General features: G+C 37.9%; 1 long non-coding RNA gene across 1 annotated transcript; it reads right to left on the bottom strand.

Moving 5' to 3' along the window:
* Positions 1 to 1874: 1874 nt before the first annotated feature.
* LOC108498745 lies at positions 1875 to 10517 on the bottom strand. Its single transcript, XR_001875296.1, has 3 exons — positions 10410 to 10517; positions 5477 to 5535; positions 1875 to 1974 (listed from the first exon to the last, which is right to left on the bottom strand). It is a non-coding gene; the product is annotated as an uncharacterized LOC108498745 (long non-coding RNA).
* Positions 10518 to 11499: the final 982 nt, after the last annotated feature.

Below are 11499 nucleotides of genomic sequence, written 5' to 3'. Positions count from 1 at the left end.
AAGGAAACAAGTTGCACATGCCATCTCAAGTTATGGGAATGGTATCTACATCCCATGGATACCTGGCACTTGGACTGTATAAAGGTGATACCCCAAAAGAATGACTCTGGGATGCCACCTCTGAGAAGACCAGGGTGAAGAAGGACCAGCAGGATGCCACAGAATCCACAGGGTGGTGATATCTTTCTCTCCCCCCATCCCTTCTCCTATTTCTTTCTATCTCTCCACCTCACACTTACTGTTAAATAAAATCCATACTCTTGACTTTGCCATGTGGTCTCGTTTGCATCTTAATTTAGGCAGTCATCTCTTTATAAATGGATCGTAACAGCTGCCTGCCAGGCTCAAACAGGCACTGATGTAGTGACATCAGACCCCAAAATCCATCAAGTCCAAGTTTTAACCTTGCAAGCCAGGGAGACCATTCCCATCCTCCTCACTGCAGAAATAGGTTCAACACTCATGTGGCCCTAACAGCAGTATCAATTGTTGAAATGTGCAGACTTTGTTCTCTGTTTTCCTGGGTTTTGATCCCCTTTTTCACCACCTCTGTACTTCCCTTTTCCCACTCCCAGTCTCAAAGAAACAACCTGCTGATACTTGCTGTACCACCACTGATCCCAGTTTCAGTATGCCTGTTGCACTGGTGCTCCCTTATGTGTTAGCATTAATACCTTTGCACTAGGCATTGCCGACCTTTGAGGAATTTAATCCCTAAAATATCACTGAACCCCCATTATCTGCAAAGTTGACCATCTTTCCCGTAATTCCCTCTTATACACCCGTGGACACAGACAGCTTCATGTCACTACCTATAAATTTTTTTGCTCTTTGCTCTGCCACTGCCACATCCAGTGGTTTCTTACATTGTGTCCAGTGATTATCTTTGTCCCATTGAGTTATCTCAGTCATTAAGCCTAGTCATATATTTTAAAAAATTACCTGTAAACAATATATAACCTATATTTTGTCGTATATATATGCTGCATAATGCATTTCTGTCTGCAGAGGGTCTTGGCCTCCTCCATTGTGTGGAGATCTGAACTCCACAGAATCACAGAATGGGTAAGGTTGGAAGGGACCATAGTAGATCATCTGGTCCTCCTTGCTCAAGTAGGATCATCCTAGAGCACATTGCACAGGATTCTGTCCAGATGATTCTTGAATATCTCCAGTGAGGGAGACTCCACAACCTTTCTGGGCAATCTGTTCCAGTGCGCAGTCACTCACACAGTAAAGTTGTTTCTCTTATTTAGGTGGAACTTCCTGTGCATCTATTTCTGCCCACTGCCTCTTGTCCTATTTCTTGGCACCACTGACAAGAGCCTGGATCCATTCTCTTGACACCCTCCCTTCAGATACTTGTAGATATTGATGACGTCCCCTCTCAGTTATCTCTTCTCAAAGCTGAACAGGCCCAGCTCCCTCAGCATTTCCTCACAAGAGAGATGCTCCAGACCCTTAAGCATCTTTGTTGCCCTCCACTGGACCTGCTCCAGGAGCTCCCTGTCTCTCTTGTACTGAGGAACGCAAAACTGGACACAGCACTCCAGATGTGGCCTCAGGAGGGCTGAGCAGAGGGGTAGAATCACCTCCTGCTGGCAATGCTCTTCCTAATACAGCCCAAGATACCATTGACTTTCTTGGCCACCAGGGCACACTGCTGGCTCATGGACAGCTTGTTCAGGACCCCCAGGTCCTTCTCTGCAGAGCTGCTTTCCAGCAGGTCAACCCCCAGCCTGTGCTGGTGCCTGGGGTTATTCTTCTCAAGTTGTAGGACCTGCATTTGCCTTTGTTAAATTTCAGACAGTTTTTCTCTGCCCATCTCTTCAACCTGCTGAAGTCCTTCTGAAGGGCTGCACAACACTCTGGGATATCAGCCACTCCTCTCAGCTTTGTGTCATCAGTAAACTTGTTTGTATTCCTATTTTGTGTTTTATTGCCTTTAAACTTCTAGGTTGCATTTTACATCAGCTGAAAGAATATTCAGGATAAGTTAGGATATGTGGGCTGCTGAGAATTTTTTCATTTGTACTGAAGTATATCTTTGTCCACTGATGCTGCTATTAGTATGTACACAAGTTAATTGCATTCATATCAGGTAATAAAGAGAACAAGCTAATGTTCTAACCCAACAATCGTTTTTAAGGAAACATATTTCAGAGAAACAGACTTCACTGCAAATCTTGTAAGAGTCAAATATTTATATTTTTACTGACTTTCCTTGAAAAAACAAGATGACAGTATATGACAATGCAATGCACTTACCAAAATAATGCAACAGCCATGCTGGGACAGACTAAAAATTGGATCAGCCCAAATTTTTAATAGCAGACAAATGATGGCTGCTTTTGCAAAATAAGTATGAAAACAGCACAAACAAATGACAATTCCAGTGCATTGTTCTCATTTTCAGCAATTTAAAGCTTAGGGACTTCCTGAGTTCAAGCTTGTATCTTTGTTGCTGTGTATGTTTATATCAAGAGACATTGATGGAATTTTTTTCCCCTGGGAACTAGATCTTTTGGAAGTTAAATCAAATACTATCACTGTTCCAGCCTGTCTATAGTACAATAATGTCATATTTCCAAACTTCTGCAGAGAGTAAAGTGATCTTGAAATGATGATACTTAGTAAAGAATCAGAAGAAATTCTGTAACAATAAATACCCTTTTAAATTAACCAGCCTGATACATGAAGGTAGTGAACATTTGCATTCCTACTGATCTTGAATGATTTAAGGGGTATCTGCAATTTCTGGACCTCAGAGCTATGACAAGAACTCAGTAAAGAGTATCAGTTGCTATAGTCTGAAAGTCATACAGTGGTATGACTATCTTTCCTAGATAGGGAAGCCAGAGTGTGGTTTGCAGACTTGAATTCAGTATACAACAGAAGGAGAGGAATCAGTCTCCTGTATTGTAATTCCTCTGTTAGAATTACTATATTATCCAAACAATAAGGAGTACAAAAACATAAGAAAAGGAGGAAGAAGGGCTTCCCATATGACATAGGACAGAAAAGATCTATCAGAGGTACAGATAAACACTTTTATGAAACTAAGATTGGAAAATTTGTGCATTATTTTTGAGGATAAAATAATTAAATCTTTCTTTCTTTCTTTCTCCATACCCTCAGTGAGTGTACTAACCTCCAAAATAGTTTAAGTGTTACACTACCATTTCTTTCCATCAATGTTTACTGAGAGAAAAAAAACCTTCTATGGTCCTCTAGTGGAAGGCTGTGCTGATGGTTGACTGCTGTGCTCCACCCTGATTCTAGCTCGGCCAAGTTAATAATCAAATGACGATTAGCTCAACATAAGAGGTCAAGAAAAAAGATGAGGCCAGTGAATTCCAATCAAAGTGATTTTTTTTCCCCAGTAGTTTGAAATAGGACCTGTAGATCATCAATAGCCTTCTCCTTTGTGGTTTTGGTAGTTCCTCATTTTGCCTACAGGCTTTTCACAGAATCATGGAATCATTAATGTTGGAACAGACCTCCATGATCATCAAGTCTATCCTTTGACCAATCACCACCTTGTCAACTAGATTACAGCACTAAGTACCACATCCAGTCATTTCTTGAACATGTCCAGGGATGGTGACTCCACCACCTCCCTGAGCAGTCTATTCTGATGCTTAATAACCCTCTCCATGAAGAAATTTTTCCTGATGTCCAAACTGAACCTCCCCTGGTGCAGCTTGAGGATATGTCCTCTCATCCCGTGACTAGTTGCCTGGCAGAAGAGGCCAACCCCCACCTGTCTACAACCTCCTTTCAGGTAGTTGTAGAGAGTGATAAGGTCTCCCCTGAGCCTCATTTCCTCCATTCTAAATAACCTGAGCTCCCTCAGCTGCTCCTTCAATGATTTACTCTCTAGACTCTTCCCCAGCTTCATTGCTCTTCTCTGGACCTGCTCCAGCACCTCAATATCCTTCCTTAACCGAAGGGGTCAGAACTGCACACAGTACTCGAGGTACCACCTCACCAGCACCAAGTACAGAGGAACAATCACTTCGCTAGTCCTGCTGACCACAATATTTCTGATATAAGCCAGGATGCCATTGGCCTTCTTGGCCACCTGGGCACACTGCTGGCTCAAGTTCAGTGGTTGTTGACCAGCATCCTCAGGTTCTTTTCCACTGGGCAACTTTCTGGCCACTCTACTCCCAGCTTGTAGTGCTGCATGGGGTTGTTGTGACCCAAGGGCAGGACTCAACACTTGGCCTTGTTAAACCTCATACTGTTGGTCTCAGTCATGTTGGCTTAGAATTATTTGTTTTACAACAGATTCTGCTATACAATAGGCAGTTATCACTTCTCTTTCCAGTAATTGTTTTCAGTACTGCACCTATACCTATGATCTTTATAGACATAATTTAACCAGCTGTTGTGCCAGATTTAAAATTATGGGGTAGCATTCCAGGAATTATGTTATTCTTGCTTTTAAGTATCCCTTCAACCAACCAATGTAAAACACATAACCAATGGCACCAAGGGATATCTTACTAGATATCAATAGGATTTTTTCAACTAGATCATAGCAACATCATGTGTGTGCAACAATATCATGTGTGTTCATGGCCAACACCATATTACTCCAATGTTCAATTATCTGGGATATTTATCTTTGGTATCTGTTTTACACCTGCTTGAAGCAAATTTAGCATTTTGCTAAATACAAGTTACTGAATGTGAAAATCGGATCAAATTGTACTGTTGCCTGAAATAATGAAATATTGTACTAAGCACTTCAGAGAGGCCCCCTGATTTATTCTGGTCCCATGTACCTTCACCCTACCACCATGGGCACAAAAAGTCATTATATATGATGAGTCATTATAGCTCTATGATCACAGAGAACATTTTCTACAGATATTCAATAACCTTCCAAATTACATACTTCACAGAAGTAGGTCAAATTGAGCAGTGATTGAAGACTAAAGTTTCTACAAGTACCCAACTATCCAGATTTTATCAAGATAATACTGTTATCCAGATTTTATCAAGATAATACTGTAAAGAAATGTTCTGCATGTTAAGAATGGCTTATCTTTTTGTAATAAAGATCTAAAACCACTGTGAGTAATTCAAAGGTCTTTTCTTTTATGACCTCTTTTTAAGTTCCTGCTCTTACTCTCGCTCTCTTCATGTGTTATTAAATCATGTTGTACAAGATCAGGGTAAGATCTGAGTCACTGACAGTGTTCATCAGTTCTGCATCAGAGTGAAAGGAAAACAGTAGGGTGACTGAACATGGAGATTTCTATTATTGTGGAATCTTCTGAGCATTGCAGAAACTCATTGACACTATGGAGCTGGGGTGCATCAAAGTGTCTACTAGTGCATGTCTTTGGATAGCAGATTGGCATCTATTCTTTATTTCTTAGTTCTCTTAAGGGACTTTTAATTTTCAGACTTTTGTTCCTGGTGAACAAGATCACAGGAACACATATTGTAGATTTGTGCCTACCTTTCATGTTGCCCTTTACATCATTTGTTGGCCATTTCATTCACCATCTGCACTTCCTTCTAGGGATAAACCAGTCAATAGTTACCACCTGTACCAATTCTTATGCCATTAGAAGCCTGTAGAGTAAATATAGTTAACAGTAGACTTTGACTGGGTGCCCCTGTCTTGGGAAGATGATGATTCTGATTTCAAACAGATGTCACTGACCAGCAGTGACATCTCACGTCAGAAAGAGAATATGGTGTCCCAAGAAGATATAGCTGTGGCCACCATTATTTGACTCAGAAAAGAGAATTACCATTCTGTAGGAAATTCTGACATTTTGGAATCTGTTCTTATTATGATTAAAATGAAAAATACAAATGTCAACATTTTCTAAAAGAGATTTCCAAGGAAATATTTCTTTGAAAATGTCAGAATTTCAGCAATATTTTCTTGTTAACAATTTTGAATCATTAATCTACAAAAGAATATATTTATGTGAATATATCTGCTTTTATACACGAACAGTAAAACATTATTCAGATCAGTCAGACTGAAACTATAATTCACAGCATAAATGAAAGATGATGAAATCATAAAGAAATAGTCTTATCACTGTGAAATGATAAATCTTCTTGTGATAATACTTTTGTAGGTATAATATTATGTTTAATTATATTGCCATATCGGTTCGATCATTAAAATTTGTAAGTATTTCATAAAATCAAGGCCACAAGCACAGTGATTGCTGGTGTTATTTACTTATTGTTAACTCTGATTCAGATAGTTTCATAGTCAATGTTTCATAAGGCACTCAGATAATTTTTTGCATTAAAAAAAAACCAGCAATTTGTCTGTTAGCAGGTGACCTCTTAGGAAGGAAAATAAGCTTTGATTCTAGTACAATAAACCTAGAACTTAAATGGAATTACTTTTAAAATATTTACAATCTTACTTAAAAAGTGATTAAATTGTTAGTTTTATATGTTCTGGCATTTATATTTTCACAAAGGTGCTTATGAAAATTTAGCTATACCACTCCAATAACTGCTGAAAATTTATTCCAAAGTGTGTTATTTTCTACACTTCAGTAAATAACAACCTTGAAGTTTATGGCCTAAGTATGCTATTTTTTTCATCCTCTATGTATCCAGCTTTCTTTGATTGCTTGGAATTAATTTGCAAAAGAAACACTTCATAGACAATTCTTCTTATGCTCTGTAGCATTCTTAGATGTTAAAAGGGTCTTTAACTGTGGATTTAATTGCTTCAGTGGGTTTTAAAAAGCATTTATTAAATGTAGTGTTTTGTTGAAGGAGAATCACAAGATACAAGGGACAGAAATCTTGCTTTTCTAAAAGCTTAAGCAGTACTGGTGTATTAAGGTACCTGCAGTGTCTTCACCAGGGCTTATCCCTGGCTTGATAAAGTGTTGAGGATCCATCAGATTCCTGGAGGAATTAGTTTAGAGCACTGTGTGTGCATGCTTGTGTGCGTGCACACAAGAGTGGGATATCATTTACTCTAATGCTGTGTACTGGGAAGTGCCCTTGCTGGCTCTGTGCATGGCCAGCATCCCACAAGCAGGTCTGTGAGACCTGGATAGGAGGCCTCAGCAACAGTCATCAGATATTATGGCCTCATGTGGACAATCTGCATTTCGTTTCAACACAAAAATGAAATCATACTGAAATTCTCAGTTAAATTATATATGGAAATTATTAAAATTGTAAACATGTCAGCCTCCACAGTATTTGTTTCGTTAATGAGTTCCATTTATTTTAGTCTATTCCTCTCATTTCAACTAGAGTATAGAACTGAATGCCGCTTGTTAGGTTACACTTGTGAACTCACCAATTTATTTTCCTGAATAAGCCATGAAATGAGATGCTCACCCCCTCAGAGCCATTTTTACTAACCTGTCTTGAGGTGCACATGCACGTGCATGTGCACACACACACACACACACACACCATGTGAGCACTTCCCAAGTTATGTCCCAGTGGCAATTCCAGAATTTTTTTCTGAACCATAAAGGCCACATGCATAAATAAATTTCAAAGAGACTTCTGAACACTGATCTTGTTACAAGTATCCAAGATGCAAGCCTCTGTTGTACCTGCTCCGCTTCCTTTGTACCTATCTCACCTGTTTTTGGCTAGCATTACCTTTAAGAATCTGTAAAGGGGTGCTGTTGTAAGTCTGTCAGAATCCCCCTCCACCTCTGCATGCCAAATGATGGGGAGAAGCAGTCAGGCCATGCCTGCATCTTCTTGTAGCTTTTTCTCTCTCCCATCTCTGCTCTGACCTCTTGGTCACCTCTCTGCAGTTCATTGCTGTCAGTCTCATCTATGTGCATATTTCACAACAGCTTGGTACAACCCCTGTGTTTCCCCTGTTCTGGGGCTCTAACATGCACTTACTTCAAGAGCACAGCACACACATTTATATCCAGGCTCCAGGTTCAGGTACTCCTCGTTGGAGACAGGCAGATAATACTCCTCCCTGTCCTTCCCTATCTTGCACAAGTACCTGTGTACCTTGATACAGTCATATGCCACTTGATGCAGTAAATTTTCTGCACAGTTCTCTTGAAAACATATTTCCATTGATTTATTTTAGTCAGTTATCTGTCACATTTTAACAGATTTTATCAATCAAGGCCTTCTGTGTGTGGAAATCCTGTCCCTGTCCTACTAATAGTACTGGCTGTTTTATGATAAATTAACAATATAGTGCCAAGTTAATCTTTCAGGTCAGTGAATTTTCCTTAAGTCCCACTCCATGCAGGTTGGATAATAAAATGCACTATGCTACTACGCAATTTAGAACTGCAACATTTAATAAATCTAGATATTAATTTGACTATTATAATACCAGATATCAGCATCCTAAATAATTAACCTGAATTTTAAAAGTATTATTTTTTCAGACAACATATTTATTTGCAGGTTATTACATAGCACAGAGGACTTGTCTTTGCCAAATATATTTTTCATTCATTAGTTTTAACCAGTCTCAATAGATCTGACTGCCACCATGCAGAGAAGTAGAACAAAGTAGATAAGTGAATGAATTTCCATTTTATCCTAAGCTCAAAAATTCTTCAGGCAAATCGTTTCAAAGTACATATAAATTAAAATATAATTTGCTCTTTTTTTCCACTTCAGAAGTTAATGCCTGTGTTCTTTGTTTAGTCTCTGTTATTCATATCATGTCAGGTTCTAGGTCACTGCATACAGGCAGCTGATATTTCACAACTGATCTTAGTGGGGCTTAATTGGCTGTCTTGTGAAAATCATATGTTTCCTAAACAAAGATCAAAATGCATTCCTACTGGTAGATCCCTTTTTCCCCAGGAAAATATCTATGAGTGAGCACTTCAACAAAAAAAATACGATGAGCACTGGTATTGTTTCTTAGTTTAATTTTTCTTCAGACATAGTTTGATTTTTATTATTATTTATGGAAATGGCTGTTATGGACTTCAGGGATAAATGCATAAAATTTTCTTCCCTTTTTTTAATTTTATTTGTCAGGATTCTTTGTGCAGAGTTGAGGTTTTCTGTAATGTGATCACTTGAAGATTTCAATCTAAAAATGATATGACAATACAAACCAAAAATATACCCAATATAGAAAACATAGACGTGGTTTAATTGCAAAAAGTCAGCATAAAAATCTTTAAACATTCATCTATCCTGACATCATCTCTTGGAATATGTCTGGATAGTGGTTCCATAGGGTAGGCTTTTGGGGGGTGCAGAAGAGCATTGTTAATTTCTCCAATGTTGCTTTTTCAAATTAGTGATTTCTCCAACTTTATTTTAGAAATGTCTAATCATTATAGCTAAATTGACTTATTTCTATAGAAAAACATTTCTTGCTAGCTCTTTTATTGAGAACCGCAGGTCAACATCCTCACCCTGTATTTCATCTTTGGCTAAAAGCATTCTCTTATTCTATATAAAGGATTTTCTTAAGACCTGGAGCCTTAGTGACAGATCTAAGAGACAGCCTGTCCTGTCCATTCACAAAGATAAAACTCTCACTACCTTGCATCCCAGCATCTGAGAGGATTTTTTTTCAGATTAGAAAAGGTAATCCTCCTTATTAATAACCATAGAGATGCTGTTACAAATATTTTGTTTCTACTCCTTTAAATTTTAACCATTATCCACCTCATTCTCTATTCTCCCTCTGCGTACCCATTCTGTACTGTGTTAAATATAGTACCCTTCTCTGTATCCATCTTTTATCCAGTAATTTTTCCTTGACTAGACCACAATCATATTCTCTGCCACCCACCAGGAAAAATTTTCAACAAAATACCTTTGCTACTTGGAAGGAGCTACTTGTACACAATTGTACTTGTCTTTATCTTCTTTAAGTAAATTCCTTTTTTATTAAAATCCCAAGGGGAAAAAATAATGGAAAAAATCAGGCAACAGATATGGTGGCAGGACTGTCTGTCGTATTGATGTGCATGGATTTTTTTCCAGTGCTTGTACCTATCTCATGTTTCATCCCTTGTGTTTAGAATACTGATTCTCTGCAGAAGAGACCTTTTTATTATTGTTGTTATTACTTTTTAATACAGTGGCGTGCTAGCCCATGAACGAGATTGATGCCAATATAGCTAATGACAATAACAACATTGGAAACTTACTATGGGAAATGATCATGCTCTGAATGCTTTTATGACTGGAGAACTGTAAAAAATGAACTTTTTACTCTCTTTTCCTTTCCATTGAACTCTGACCTCTCTCCATTTTGCAATATAGGCACCACAAAATTAATTAAGATTCTGGTCCAGGGCAAGGTATTACATGTTATCTGCAGTCACTTTAGGAAAAAATTATCATTTAACTTTCTGCCATTCACATTAATGCAATGAAACCAGTATAAGTTACATACAGTCTTTGAGCAGTATTTTCTGAGTCACACTGACCTTGTGTCCAGTAATGAGACTGTAACCAATCAGTTGTACTGTGATGATGAGCTGGAGAGCCTTTACACTAGAACGTAAATTAGAACACATAGCTCCAGCAGATCAGTATGGTTCTTTGTGACGTGTTATCCCTTCTACTCATTTCTATGGCAATGGTGCATCTGACTGTGAACAAAGAAATAAGAATGAGGAAATTCTGTAGTCTTAGGTTCCTTTATGGAATTGTTAAAACCAAGACAAGAAGAAAGCACTAGATTCACAAGGCAGACTGAAACCATACAAATGTAAGGAAAATGTAATAAGTTAAGCACTTAAATGTAGTAAAGTGCTTTAGACAGGCAAAGATTTAGATATATAGGTGTCATTTGACTTCCAGAAATATAAAAGATGTTTTACCACCTAAAGCTCCTCTTGAATATAGGCAAAATTCAAATTTTTAAAATACTAAATTTAACCAGTAACACCACTTTGAAGAAGATACTCTTATTTCATGTTTAACCTATATTGAAGAATGTAAAAAGAAATTTTAAGGACTAGGCTTTGCTTTCAGTGAGATTTATAAAACATATTTTTCTCCATGTCCAACAGAATATATTTCAATTCCTTCTCTCAGAAAGAGGATATAATGAGGGTAATGGAACTTAAATCAGACTATGGGAAGACTCCAAATCTCATTTTCTTACAGTATTCTGGGTCTTCATTGTTTAGAATTGGATTTTCCCTATAGCAATTAGCTAGTCCCCTATAGTTCTGTATAAAGTCCCCTATATTAAGCCAAGCTATAAAAAACCTCATTCCAGTACCTACAGTATGTTTTAAGTAGAATTTAGAAACATACACCCAAAAGAATTATCTGTAAGAATACTGTTTAACCTAAGAACTGCTTAAATGTTCAGCAGCCCATATGGGATTCATGATCTAGATATCTACAGTGTCTGTAGGGGTTTTTTCTCATGTCTTGGGTCTACAATGGCAGCATTTGTGTATGAGCTAATCATTCAAAGCTTTTTATAATGAATGACCAAAACTATATAAAGTACAATTCAGTTCTATTTCAGGCATTAACATTAGGATGAGATTATGCCATGGA

Source organism: Lepidothrix coronata, unplaced genomic scaffold, assembly GCF_001604755.1.
Source record: "Lepidothrix coronata isolate B3197 unplaced genomic scaffold, Lepidothrix_coronata-1.0 Scaffold63, whole genome shotgun sequence".
Lineage (NCBI taxonomy): Eukaryota > Metazoa > Chordata > Aves > Passeriformes > Pipridae > Lepidothrix > Lepidothrix coronata.
This window is presented reverse-complemented; position numbering and strand designations above follow the sequence as displayed.